We start from the raw sequence: 12,735 nt of genomic DNA on the forward strand, positions 1-12,735 counted from the left end.
TATTTATGTAATTATGTTTTTCTTTTTTTGTTTATATACTTGGAAATGCCTTTAGGCCCATTGTCCCTGTACAAGAGCCTTGCACAGCAGGACGCAAGTCCTTCTCATCGGTGCAAAAAGCACTTTTAGCCAAGGATCCGTCTCAGTTTGCAGTCAGCCTGAGACTGATCTTCCTCTTGCACCTCTCTGCGCTTAGAGAGGTGGAATAGGGAAGTTAGTGGGTGAGCCTAGCAGTGTAAAGGAGTGTTCACACACTTTACATACTTCGCTGAGTTGAAAGCAGCCGCAAATACTGTAGGCATACTTGCCAACTCTCCCGGAATGTCCAGGAGACTCCCGAAATTTGGGTAGGTCTCCCGGACTCCCAGGAGAGCAGGCAAATATCTCACAAACGGGATCTTCCTGTCAAAATGACGCGATTCGCTGTGAATCGCGTCATTTTGGCCCCGCCCCCGTGGCAAAAACGGCATTTTTTTCGAGGGGGCGGGGCCAAAATGACACGATTCACCACACCCCGCACCTCCCACCCTCCAACCCTGTCCCCCTGCCTGGGATCTCCCGGAAAGAAATTCCAAAAGGTTGGCAGGTATGACTGTAGGTCTCTAGGATACATATCTTTCGTGGGTGCTTTCTACTGGTGTAAGAGACCTTGATGTATTAAAAAATTTAAAATAATCATATTTTAAAAAAGGTGTGCACCCCCTCCCAAACAGCATAACCAACCCTTGTGCTGTTTTTTTGGGGTGGGGAGCAAAGAACAGCTTTTAATTTGTGTTTTACATTTTTTTTTTTCCAGTTATCTGCTTTACTAGGCACTGTGCCGTATACACTTGCACGCCGGCCCGTAAGGCAGGAAAGAGGTGTGTTTGTGCAATTTGCATAGTATTTGTGCCACTTGGAATACTGTTTAAATTACGGGATGCAATTTACACTTACAATTTCAGTGTAAATTGCGTCCGACTCTTAATCAGGCGCTTTGTGATCTATATCTTGCTCCGTTCATTTCATTAAGTTGGCTCAGTGCACTAAACCCAGGGTAGCCTATTGGTGTCCTGTAGGCACAACGTAACTGTAGAAAGATTTGTGGCCCCCAGATTCCTGACACTGATGCTGTTGTATAGAGATAAAATATTTGTAGTGCAGCGGCCTAGGCTATAGAGCCGCGGGAAGTAAGACATTAACACTGTGGCAAAAAAAAAGCAACATAGCTAAGAACCATGGACAAATATATATATACGCCAAAACTAAAAATGGCAAACTATAAACTTTTATAAACCAGCGAATTCAGAAATACCATCATTATTTGATTTATTTACCCAACAATATAACATAGGTGTTTGATGTTTTGACCTGTGAGACTATAAATATTCAACATATGTCCAAATAAACCTTTAAAAACGTGGTCTGTTTAAGTACTTGATGGATCACGATTGATATCTAAGCCTATAATTCCTTTAAAATGCTAGCTTTGAAAGGGCTAGTGGTTTAGGGTTTTACCTAGATTCAGGGTTAGGAAAATTAGACCTAGGATTAGGAATATGTTAAAACGTGGAAATGGTTTAGATTTTGAGCAAGAACTTTAGCTAATTATTAGTAGAACTGTATAATTATTATTATTATTATAATTATTATTACTATTATGAAGGTCAGGGTTAGAACTGTAGTTGTAGAATTAATAATATAGCTGTAGGTTTAGTAATACAACTGTATTATTGTTATTATTATTACTAATATTTTTAGGACGATTTTAGAGTAATCAACAGTAGTGATTCACTTTATTATATGTGGGTGCTTTTTAGATTATCTATTATTCCATTCCTTGATTATATAGTCTAATGATAGCGCTGTCTGTCTGTCTTTGTGTGCTCTGGACAAACGTTCTGGATTATTAAAAAATGCTTGTTTGAAAGTAAGTTTGAAGTGTTTCATTGTTACACTATTAGAAATAAAGAACATTTGTCTCCAGAACTGCAATTATGATATCTGTCATTGGCATAACTAAAGTCCCATATAACTTGGAGCAAAATATAAGCACGGTCCCTCTTCACAGCCCCCCCGAGCCCAGTAACATGCACAGAACATACACATCATACCTACCTCATGTTCAGCTGTGTCTCAGCTCATGTCTTCCACCACATCTATTGTTAGTCACCTGTGTCCCTCTTTTTGTGTCTGTCACTATATCTGTGTCCCCCTGTTTTGTATTTGTCAGTTTCTTACATTCCCCTTTTCCTGTGATTGCACCAGTCACTTTCTATTAATATATCTTGTTGCATTCTGTCCCTATGTTGTCCTATTGATGTCTGTGATTACTTTGTGTCCCACTGTCAGCTTCGCTGTTATATTCCAGGTGCATTGTGAGGGAAGAAAACCATAGAGGAACAGGGAAGTGGAGGTGACTGTATCCCGATTAGGGTCCTTTCATACAGTAAATAATTGCAGAAGCGCTGTTCAGTGTGCTCCTGTGGGTATAGCAGGGCCATTTTAACAACATTATGGGCCCCTGGGCAAAGCAATGCACCGGGGCCCCTACATATATATTTATATATATATATATATATATATATATATATATATATATAAAATCACTTTTTTTTAAGATGTACTTGCTCAGTGACCCTTGAAGTACAGCAACTAAACAATCAAATCCCCCCTTCACTTACCTTTCAATCGCCCTGTTCTCCGATTGCAATCCCTTCTTCTCTTCTTTTTTCTTATTCTGTGTCCTCTACTTCTTTAAATCCTCGCTGACGCTTGCTTCTCCGTTGCTTCTCACGTTGTGGCTCCTCTGTGATGATGTCACACCCGACATTCAGTGCGTGCGCAGCACAAAGGAGGTGAACATAGAGCGAGCCGGATCGCCACCTGACCTGATCATGTGATCGCAAAAGGTAAGTTTTTGTTTTGCAGGATTTTTTTTTTGCAGGATTATTTATTCTAATTAAGAGCCCTGCCTATGGGGCCCCCTTGCCCGTGGGGACCCAAGGCACCTGCCCATCGTGCCCAGTGGAAAAGATGGCCCTGGGGTATAGAAAGGGTCCTTGGTTTACCAAATAGGCAGTTGTGTGCTGTGTTGTACTGAGTAGACCGTAATCTCTGGTCCTGATATAAATGAGGATCATAAATTGGCTGCACATGTAACCACTGGGAGCTTTATAAGTACACCTCTGTGATCTTTCCTATTTTCAAAATGATATTGCAAAGTATGTATGATACAGCATTGTCAGTACTTGTCCTAATTTCTCTTAAAATGTGTGGTAAGCACAGATGAATAGAAAGACTAATGTCGCCCATACACTTGTGTGCTTGCGTATTGTAGACACATGTTACAGGGGTATGTTGAGCTGGACTCATTTAAGCTGATCGTAATTGCTATCTAATATATATAAGCCTAGCGGCGTGTGTTAGTGTGTGTGTGTGTGGAAAAAACTATTTTCTCGGAAAAGGCTCATCCAATTGACCTGAAATTTGGTATACTGACATCATTTGACAAAAAAATTATAATAGTGAAGTCAGTTTACTTCTATCATCCCCCTTCTCCCCGTGGGAGGGGTAGTAAAGGCTAAATTTACCAGTTGAGGGCTCAAACTCTTGACCGTGTGGGTATTTATTTACCAGAGCCTGTGTTTGGTCATGGACAATTGTATGTCGCATTTTCACAAGTACGGAGAAGCAGTGATGTGAAAGTGCAGGTTATGAATACTGCCCTTCAAGGAAGACTGATTGAGCACAGCGATAAGGTGTTTAGCAGAAACGTTGTGTATTGAAAGGTTTTAGAACAGTAAGACGATGGAGATTAAGGATGTGGCGATGAAGATGAAGGATGAGGTGATGGAGAAGAATGATGAGGTGGTGACATGTGGACAAAACCACGTTAAAAAAGGGCGCTTACGTCGGGAAGTAACGCTCTTCCCCTGAGGAGGCCTGGCCTAGCCCCAAATGCATGACAAGAACCTTTTTTACACCTTAAGTAGCTTGATTTGACTAGAATGCATGAGTATCATGCACGGGTTAACTTGTCAATTCATAACTGGCACCAGTGATCGAGCAGTCGCAAGTTTCCAGTCTCCTGACATGCGCACATGCATCTCTGTGTACATAAATTGCTCTAACACGCCCTTACACGCCCCCTCCTTCCCCGTACATGCCAGTTCACTACCATGACCTAGATATGTAACCTCACTGTATACAGTACGCTCTGAAATGGCAAATAGTGCTGAGAGAAGGAAGACTTTAGGATGTTTCCTTACAATTTTATTTATTACATTTTTATTACAATTATTTATTAGGATGATTGTTATCCACAGTTTTCGTGACTTTAAAAACTACTTATTGTATTTACCAAAATTCACCGAATCCACGCTAACGGCAAATCTGTTCATCATCTCTAGGTTTATACAGACAGTTAAAACATTTTAATCTTGTCCGGTTCTGGAAAAAAGAAAATATTGTCAGTAACAAAAATTTCCTTCAGAATTGCAGATATTCAGTAGGTAAGCTATTTAGTAAATCCAATTTTGGAACCATTTCTGGTTTCTGAATGCAGGATGACCTCAGAGGAGGGAATATATTCTGCAGCTCTCAAGGTCTCTGTGAGCGGCAGATGGTCGGGAAGTAAGAGATCAGAATAGATTCTGCATATGGACGATGAATGGTTGTAAATACGAAGTGATATTTATAGCTAATAAAGGATTTTTGGAACAGCCACCTCCACATTTTTGTGCAATTATATTTACTCATGTTTTAATGTAAATGGAGGAAGGGGCCCATTAAAAAATAGAAAACAGAAAGTTTTGAACAAGTGAACTCTAGGTTAATAAAGTGTGCTCATTAGATGCACCCTGTGCAGGGGGCAATTCTGTTGGCTGAACCAATATTCAGCCTATCATTTCGCTAGGAATTAGTGACATCATGGAGACACGAGGCACAAAGCACATCATACCTCTATATCACTAGTTCCTAGTGAGGCTGCATATATATGAATAGTGTTATAGCTCACAAAGTGGCTGCCTCTACTGTAACTGCTCCACTTTCTGCTAGCTGTAAAAAATTAAATGAAAACTATACTAATGTTTATATCCAATTAACATAGGTTAACAATTAAAATGGACACTAAATCTAACCAAAATTGATTTACTGATAACTTCAGAGTTTGTTAAAAGTAGCGTGAGCAGAAGTAGCAGTGTAGAACTACAATGGAGCAACTCTATACTGGAGCAGCTCTATAGCTGGAGCAGGGGTTCCTGGAGCAGCTCTGTAGCTGGAGCAGTGGTTCCTGAGCAGCTCTATAACTGGAGCAGGGGTGCCTGGAGCAGCTCTGTAGCTGGAGCAGTGGTTCCTGAGCAGCTCTATAACTGGAGCAGGGGTGCCTGGAGCAGCTCTGTAGCTGGAGCAGGGGTGACTGGAGCAGCTCTATAGCTGGAGCAAGGGTTCCTGGAGCAGCTCTATAGCTGGAGCAAGGGTTCCTGAGCAGCTCTATAACTGGAGCAGGGGTGCCTGGAGCAGCTCTATATCTGGAGCAGGGGTGCTTGGAGCAGCTCTGTAGCTGAGCAGGGGTGCCTGGAGCAGCTCTGTAGCTGGAGCAGGGGTGCCTGGAGCAGCTCTATAGCTGGAGCAGGGGTTCCTGGAGTAACCTGGAGATTAGACATTGTCCTGGCTCTGGTACTAACACTAAGCACTACCATTGCTGTTGTTGTAGTATACACTGAGGTGGAGCACTGCAAAGGAGAAAACCTTATAGATCAAGTAAAGTTATAGTTTTTTTGGTATAAGCAAATTAGTGCAGTTACAACCAAGGTAGAGCAACAGGCTGCAATAATGTTAGATGGAATCCTTCTACAGACAATGGAGAACACTATGCTACTACTGGACAACTAGGGGAGATCAAATAGCCCCATGAACAGATCTGCATACATGATTATATGATGATAAACACTTCATGCCAAGGCAGAATTGCAGTGGATACAGGGAAGCAACATCTGCAGGGTCCGGAGGTTAGGAGGACCAGACAATGATGGGTCACAGCCCCTCCAAGCCTCTGCTTCATCCCGACCCCTGCTCTGTTCTGAAGAGAGAAGATAGGAGGCCTCTTCTGAGCTGACACATGTGCCAAGCCATGCTCGCCCTGCTCCTTCTTCTGAACATACACCATCCAATGCATGTGCCCAGTGTGTACCACTTTCATATGTATATAAATCTGTGAAAGGATTATTGGTCCAAATAAAGAATTATTCCCAAAAACATTATTTAAGCTTCATTTATGATGATACATTGAGGCCCATTTGTTCACAGTGCAAACAACATTTGTTTTCTATTTGTATATTTACATGTTGTTAGTAGATTAGAATTACATTGAAAGTATGTCTGGGAAACAGCCACGGGGTTGTGTATTTTCACTGCCATTCAGTGTGTTTTTCTGCTGCGAGGTCCCCAAACTGTGCATTCTTTGTCTCCCAGGCGAGCTATGTGTGTTCAGCGCTTCCATTTAGAAGGTGTTATTCATCTTGCCCTTTCTGTGTTGAGGGGCACAGTGTTCCCATTAGCCTCCCTCAGCAGCTTGTCACCGAGCATTGAGTCACAGGTCACTGGCACTCTGCATGCTGCCTGCACACAGGTGCTTTATTGGGGACACTTTTGTTTGTGTTGCACAAAGATCAGGAAGTGTGTCAGTCAGAGAAAGTGTCAGAAATAACATGGTCAAGTTGTGTTTTCAAGCAAACTATAAATCAAACCAAAGCTATTTCCACAACTGCCTGTGTCACTGAGAGGAAAAAGACCATTATCCATTATCTGCTGTTATGCTTCCCACAAAGCTCCTTCAATTCTCCATTTATCAATCCCCTCACCTTAGCATTACTATTGTAACTCCCCGTGCATGAGATGTGTGCAGCATTCCTAGACATGCACATATAACACGCACTTATTTTACATACTGTAACCAGATCTTTAAAAGTAGAGTACTAAAGTGCCTTCTTTTGCCTTTCTGAGGGTCTAAAATCCTCTGTATCTTTCTTATTACAATACCCTTCCATGGTGCTCCCTAAATTTCGCAGCTCACCACCTTCTGTATTCTTAAATAGAACATAATTAGTCTACTCAAATGCTTGTGCTTTTAAACAAATTCCATAGTAGGTGATAGGTGCTCCCAGCTCATTGATTTTGTGGAATAGCCCTGTGTGGTCGATAGTTCTGTTTTCTCAAACTGATTTACAAATCTTTTATTACGGGTTAAAAACTGTTTTACTTTCAGAGTATAAATAGTAGTTTACAGGGTATAAGCTTCAAACTCAGACTGCTTTACCTACTACTCACCCTCTAAGACTCAACCCTGTATATTAGTCATCAGATAGGGTTTAGTTTTACATATGGACCAAAGTATTGGGCTCAGACTAGCCATTAAACTGAGGAATCCTCTGTACACTAAGCACAAGATTGAGCTCGGTTTTGTATACTAGCCACCAAATTGGGCTCAGACTAGCTGTCAAATTGATTAATCCTCTGTATACTAAGTAGAAGATTGAGCTAGGTTTTGTATACTAGCCACCAGATTGGGCTCAGACTAGCCTTCAAATCGATTAATCCTCTGTATACTAAGAAGAAGATTGAGCTAGGCTTTGTACACTAGCCACCAGATTGGGCTCAAACTATACATCAAATTGAAGAATCCTCTGTATACTAAGCAGAAATTGAGCTCGGTTTTGTATACTAGCCACCAGATTGGTCTCAACTTGGTATATAAACCACCAGATTGAGGTCTGCTTCATACACAGTATCCGTTACAGGATAAGTGTAGTAAATTGCACAGAATGTGATTTAGTAAAGTGTATTTGATCAGGGGCCCAGATGTAAATTTGTACTTGAGCCTCTAAGTCATCACTGGGATTGCAGTATTTCAAATGGAGTGTAATGTCTGCACATCACACAATGTCAATGTTGTAATTGCACATTAATATGAGTTCATTACACTAAGTTCCCCTTAATATGCTCTGCCATTAGAAAAGCTATCAAGAAAGCGTGACATTAACTTTCTTTCCCTAGCACTGAGTGTTTTGTGATGAAGTGTACAAACCGTACAAAATAATATAACCTAAAATCTAAAGAATACATCAAATGTCAACACTACAAGTATTAGACATTTCATTTTTTCTTTTATTATTTTGGAAAGACGTCAAGAGTAACGAAGGTAATTCTAATGGGCTGTTTAACTGTTGTTTCAGCAGTCATCTTTGGCCAAAAGATTTGAGAATGACACAAGTATTGGTTTTCACAAAGTTTGCTGCTTCAGTGTTTTTAGACCTTTTTGTCAGATGTTGCTATGGTATACTGAAGTAAAATGACAAGAATTTCACAAGTGTCAAAGGCTTTTATTGACAATTACATTAAATTTATGCAAAGAGTCAATATTTGCAGTGTTAACCCTTCTTTTTGAAGACCTCTGCAATTCGCCCTGGCATGCTGTCAATCAACTTCTGGGCCACATACTGACAGTTGGCCACCCATCCTTGCCTAATCAATGCTATGAGTTTGTCAGAATTTGTGGGTTTTTGTTTGTCCACCCACCTCTTGAGGATTGACCACAAGTTCTCAACGGTATGAAGGTCTGGGCAGTATCCTGGCCATGGACCCAAAATTTTGATGTTTTGATCCCTGAGCCACTTAGTTATTTCCTTATGGTAAGGTGTCCATCATTCTGGAAAAGACATTGTTCCTCACCAAACTGTTCTTGGATGGTTCGGAAAAGTTGCTCTTGGAGGATGTTTTGGTACCAATCTTTATGGCTGTGTTCTTAGGCAAAATTGTGATTGGTCCCACTCCCACCAGTGCAGAGCTTGCTCAGGAATGGTAGCAGGCAGGTGTGAGTGCATCTGCACACACAGTGAGGTGAAGACTTTTGGAGGATGGCCTGGTGTCAAGAAGGCCAGCAAAGAAGCCACGTCTCTCCAGGAAAAAACATCAGGGATATTCTACAAAAAGGTACAGGGACTGTTGAGGACTGGGGTAAAGTCATTTTCTCTGATGAATCCCCTTTTGGATTGTTTGGGGCATCTGGAAAAACCCTTGTCCGGAGAAGGAAAGGTGAGAGCTACCATCAGTCCTGTGTCTTGCCAACAGTAAAGCATCCTGAGACCATTCATATGTGGGGTTGTTTCTCAGCCAAGTGAGTGGGCTCACTCACAATTTTGCCTAAGCAGGTACCAGTTCTGTAGCCACCCTTTGATCCAGACACATTGTTGAGCACTAAGGAGGCATTGTCTGTTGTATGACTCTAAATGTGATTGCTATGGCTTTGTTACTAAGCAAAACAAATGTTTTATCATACCTGAGACAATCTTAGCTCAATATATATATTTTTTTGTAGCTTCTTTAATTTTATGGCCATTTGGCTATCTGGTGGCCCTGTTCTGTCAGCGTCTATGTAAAACATTCTCTTTAGCATTGGACATCCAGAAAAAGGAGAGCTGATGCTCTATATCATAAATACCAGAACACAGGCACATAAGATTATTTGGGGGGTATATTTAATTGTTCCTCCGGCCGCCGGAAAAACGAGCGCGTTAAAACTATTACCGTTTATACGGTAATATTGCGCGCAAAAACCGTTAATACGGTAGTTTACTCGCTGAATTTCATCTCGCAGCTCAGGGAGCTATGAGATGAAATTCAGCGAGTAATTACCGTATAAACGGTAATAGTTTTAGAGCGCTCGTTTTTCCGGCGGCCGGAGGAACAATTGAATACCCCCCTTTGGATACAGTTATTTATGACATTGAACATTTACATGACAAAAACATTTTACTTGAAGAAAAAGAGTGGATATGTCTTTATATATGTTTAAATCTAAATACTTTAGTGTATCTGTTTTTTACAGAGTTGATATAAATTTACTATTAGAGTAAACTCTCCTGTGTACATTTTCAGCAAGAATTGAATGTGGGCCTATAGGAGCAGGAGCGGGCTGGGAGAGGGAAGCCCGGGGGGCAGACAGGCGGCCGCATCACATGACAGGGGATGCGGCCGCGTCATTGATGACGCGTGGGGAAATTATGTATTTTGCCCTAATAGCCGTCTGACCTAGCGGCCCGGGGGGGCGCTGCCCCCCTGCCCCCCAGGCCAGCCCGCCCCTGTATAGGAGGTTACTCTGTGATGATATCCATATTTATTTTCATAATTTTGATATTTATTTGAATTTATTTGAAATGCAATTACTATTGCATTTTGACTATAGTTATGTTAACGTTGTTTTTTTTATGCTCTCTCTATTTTATATTTAGTTTAGGACTCATAAACTCACTGGAGTTAAATTACGTGCCTTCACTAGCGTTTTAACAGGGCCGTAACTAGAGCTGTGCGACAGGGGCGACCGCCCAGGGCGCAATGCTGAAGAGGGGCGCAACTTAGGAATATTTTAGGTTCATTTGGCTCTGCGTTTTAATGCTAGTGGAATGCTTGTAAACATGTCTGTAAATGGAACCCATTGTTGTTAAAGTCAACATACCCACTTCCACTCAGGTGCGTTGTGTTAGCCCTGCGATGCAGCATGGTTTTCCAAAGCTTCTTGCTCCATTCAATAAACTGAAAGCAAGTAAGATGCATTGAGGTCAATACAAGTTATAATGCTACTTATCATACTTTCATGGGCAGAATAAAATAAAATGTTTCCTTTAGCTGAATAAAGTTACTTTTCTATATGTGACTTTTAAATGTGCAACAGCTTTACAAGCCGTTCACTTAGAAACACTGGCAAAAGATCTATGTAACGGAGAGTATTTTTCTTCTGGTTAATTTAAAGCTTTGAGGGATGTAACTTATACAAAGTGTTACATTTTTGCAAAGAGAGAATTTTGTGGTGTGATTTTACTTAGTCCTAAGCTTGCAAGCTTCCTCTTTCTTCCCTGATTGGCAGCCAGATAAAATACCTAATTAAGAGTATGCTTGATTAACATAACATATGTATTGTGAGGCCATGACTCCAAATAGATGCTGTGGTTACAGATTACATTGACATATACACGTATGCACAATGAGGGAAAACACTACTTTAATGCACTGCTCTTTAAAAAGGACCCTCTTATTTCTACATATGGAAACAACTGTAATCCTTAATGCACACTCATTTAAAATCCTTATCCTATACACACATTGCAAAGGCATTGATTTCATTTCTATCTCCTAGCTGTTTGAGAATGAATTGCACGCATTAAGTTGTGTATAAATACACAACTTAATGGCTAAAAGTAAATAAATTGAACATAAAATACGTTCTTCTCTGTCCCTTGAACACAGCTTCCACAGGCTTGTGCCTAATTTGTCTTTATGGTGAATACAGCCCTGATCATTAGATGCTCCTTCACAGTGAACTCATAAGCTGGACTTTATTGATTGTAATGTTGTACTCTTTTTTTTCTTTGCCTAAAAAAATCCACTAGCTCCATTGACCTCTGTTGTATGTGTTGCTGCTAGTTATAAGGTAACATTATGTTAGAAAGTCACTGATTTGAAAACAATAAAGAATTGCACTCGTTTTGAAATATCAAAATTACCCAAATTTCTCATTAACAACATTTACTAAACTAAAAGCCATCGCCAGTTCAGCCAATCTAAGTTTGCCCTGTCCCTGCCTAATTGGGTGTGTAAAACATACAATCCCTATTTTTTATTTTTCCCCCCACACTTAATGGAACAGAAAATAGTCAAACACATGACAGTTGAGTTGATGAAAGTGATGTGCTTCAGTAACATACCCCCATAAATTGCTACTGGGAATTTGCATTATACAAACACATACTGCAATGGTACAAGTGCTTATAGAGTATATGTATGATAAATACTGTACTTACCATTCGTTCATTTTACATTCTCTATTGCTTTTTAATGCAAAACTATTTCTCTTAGTCTATTGAGGGATTTACAGCATGTCAAGCTCCAAGATCACAAAAGTTTTAATTTACTTAATGCGACAATTTCAACTTCCCATAATCCCCATAGTGTGTAAAATGCATTATTATTACAACTGTTAGAGAGGCCATATTCCTTATAATGAGTATAGACTTATGGGAGGAGAGCAAAATCCTGTCTGTATTTAAATATTTAGTAAGTCTACACCTGGAATAACATTACTGGAATGAAATTTCATATGTGGCAACCCAATAAATGGCAGGAATAAAATACTTTGGGCCTCATACATAAGTCTGACTCGTAAGCGCAAAAGTGTTTTTTCAAACTGTGCATGTGCAGTAGTCAGAGGTACGCAGCGATCTGCTCTCTGACGGAAACATAGCTCCCCCTAGTGCCTCCCTACCAGGGGAGGGCTGGCAAATTTTTCGCCCAGGGGCAAGAGTCGACTGAGCAGCTTATTTTAATGGAAAAAACTGCAGGTGGCCCAGTGACCCAGCCCAAGGTAGTGCACTATGTGACCAGCCTGGTGGGCAGATGCCCCCCTGCCCTCCAGCCCAGCCTGCCTCTGCTCCTTACGCTTGGAGAGGTGGAACCGGGGAGGTAGTGGGCAGGCAGCAGAAGTGAGCATAGTGCAGGGCGTGTTAACGCTCTTTACTATGCTGCAGGGGAAGTCGCTGCCGTGGCTGCATTTCCCCTGGTGCAAGATCCACGCTGATGATGATGATGATTATCAACACAGCCTGCTGTGGTAAAAAATAAATAATTCCATTTTAATCTGTGTCCCCCCCTCCCCAGGGGTGCCGTGGCCAGGGGATAAAAAAAAGCAAAAAACAACTTACC

The sequence above is a fragment of the Mixophyes fleayi genome, chromosome 1, assembly GCF_038048845.1.
Source record: "Mixophyes fleayi isolate aMixFle1 chromosome 1, aMixFle1.hap1, whole genome shotgun sequence".
Taxonomy (NCBI): Eukaryota; Metazoa; Chordata; class Amphibia; order Anura; family Limnodynastidae; genus Mixophyes; species Mixophyes fleayi.